Genomic DNA, 2,598 nt, shown 5'->3' on the forward strand with positions numbered 1-2,598 from the left:
AGCATGTTAGCCTATAGGTGTACAATTGTCACTGTGTACCAGTACCTGAGAATAGTTTATCATTGTACAGCATGTTACCCAAGGCCTTCTTAGGAGTCTGTGGTGTATGTATAGCTATACAAATGTGTGTGTGTCTGTATGTAAAAATGCCTCCTCTCTTACAATAAAAATACTTCCAACACTAGTGGGATATATATTCCTACTGGTATTATCACTGCTTATACCTTTCTTAATACCCTTAAACAACTTAATTTGCGCACTCCTCTCATTTTATGCGTAGTGTCTTTTGTGAACTACCGGGTTTAGCCAGTAACGAGAAACTACAACTCCCAGAATACCCTGCTCTGAATAGAACTTGCTTATTGGTGCCAGGTTTCTAGGCTTGCAATATCTTTGGAAAGGTTAGTTTTATGTAGTTTGTAATTAGCCTTCACTAAAAACTTTTTCATAAAGAATTACATCAGGTCCAGGCGATTGATTTTTTTCTTGTATAAAGGCGCGTTTCATGGTTTAGAGGAGGTGCACATGTACGTCTTTTCACTGCACGGAGGAATGCGGGGAGCGGATTATTCACTTTTTGGTATGTTCATTTTTGCTTACTTCTAAAACAAGATTATGTGTTATGCGATTTGTGTTGCAAATAAATAAAGTTTTGTTTAAAGTGCGTGGTCTGCGTTCTGCGACTGGGGATAATAAGCCTGGTGCAGTCACAGCGAAATAATATAATTAACTGAGAAAGCTGTACCCAGGGCACTCGAAAATAATGAAAATTAGAGGTTTATTATATAAAAAAAAACAACGTTTCAGCCCCTCACAGGTCTTGCTATAAGTCCCCCATGAGAGACTGAAACATCAAATTTGTTTTATCATAAACCACCAATTTTAATTATGTTAAAGCCCCTTGAGTGCTGCTTTCTCCATTTGCTATATATATATATATATATATATATATATATATATATATGTGTTATTTTGGTTATATCCACGCTGTTATACTTTTTTGTTTATGATATTGATATGTTTTTAATGTATACATTATTGTGTATTTAATTGGTTATAGTTATAATGTTGGACCCCTGTTTTAAGAATATTATTGGGATTGTAATATTTTGTAATTTTACCTCTTGTTTCCATGTCTATGTGTATTAAGAATGACTGGTGTCTAGTCTATGTTGAGTCCCTTTAGGAAGTACAGGTATGTCCTTAAAACCTGTGGCAAGAAGCTCATTAGGAAGTACCAGTACGTCCTGAGTTTGTTGCTGCAGCACAGGAGTTCCGGGTGTCTGTTGAGAGAGGTGATTGTGTATAACAGCACTCGCTGTGAGTGCCGGTATAACGGTACGTAATTCAAGGAATGCCCAATCATTTGTGCGGGTTCATAAAGCATGGAAAGGGGGAATCAAGTTTTAGCAAACATATGATAAAAAAAATTGGTCTCGGTTCAGAGGCAGAGTACTGGACCCAATAAACTGAGAGACAGAGCGTACCTCCCACTTAACTAGATGGCGAGTTAACTCGTCATAAGGTCACAATCAATGCAGCTTTAATGACCAAAAGGATGCGAAGGGGTCAAACAGTCAATAACGCATACTAAACTACTTACTAAGTGCTTAAATGTGCATTCTTGTATGATGAGGCTGTTTTCCTTTACCTTTAGAGAGATGCTGCCCATCTTTTACTGGTTGTGCAGCAATATTCTCCCTTTCTTCATCTAGGACCTCGTGGCTGTTTTTGTACACATGTGTATATTTAAACAACTAGATATCTCCAGTGGTAAGAGTAACCAGTTGGCAGCCCTTTTTTTTTTTTTTTTTTTTTTTTTAAAGTTACTGAGCAGGGGGTGTGGAGTTTAATGCCACAATGCCAACCATGTAACCTATAGATAGTTGACAGTCACTCCAAGAGTAAGTACGTCTCTATTACATTGCATTGTTAATTTTGCGATGGGTTTACTGTGACCAGAGGACAGTTGTACCTCCACCACCAAACTATTGGGCAGTCAGTTTCCTCGATGCTCCGCTGTTCAGTGAGATGGTTCAAAACCAATTACCCAACAGGTCAGATCGTACTATGGAATACTGAGCCTCCATAGTTCGCTGTCCTCAGGCGCCATCATATCCGGCGCTCAGCAGTAGGTCAGGCCTAGCACAACGTCAAAGATAAAGGTTGATGTCATACATTTTTGTGGACCATAGTGTTGTTTGTGTTATAATATCTACAATGATATACCTAACTGTGCAGTTTGAGATGACTACCTATGAAGACTTACTGGGTTTAATAACCCTGTCACAGCCTCCTTGCCTACACTTTCTCTAGTCGCTGGGATATCATAATGTATGTAACATATAAAAATGATGGTGATCGGTAAAATGTTCCTGATTTTTGGATTCTTCCTTTGGTTGTTATGGTTATAAGACCACTTTTGAATATATATGCACCTAAAACCCTTGTCATACATTGTTTTCCCTTTCCTGTATTAAAACACCGTACAGTGGTATAAAATTTGTACAGTGGTATACAATTTGTGTTTATTCTTTTTGTTCTAGATTGAGTAGTGTGAGCTGTACCATAAAGATTGAAGTTGACACCAAAGAGCCA

The sequence above is a fragment of the Sceloporus occidentalis genome, unplaced genomic scaffold (genome assembly GCF_023333645.1).
Source record: "Sceloporus occidentalis isolate IW3139 unplaced genomic scaffold, rSceOcc1.0.p SCAF_15, whole genome shotgun sequence".
NCBI classification, from domain to species: Eukaryota; Metazoa; Chordata; class Lepidosauria; order Squamata; family Phrynosomatidae; genus Sceloporus; species Sceloporus occidentalis.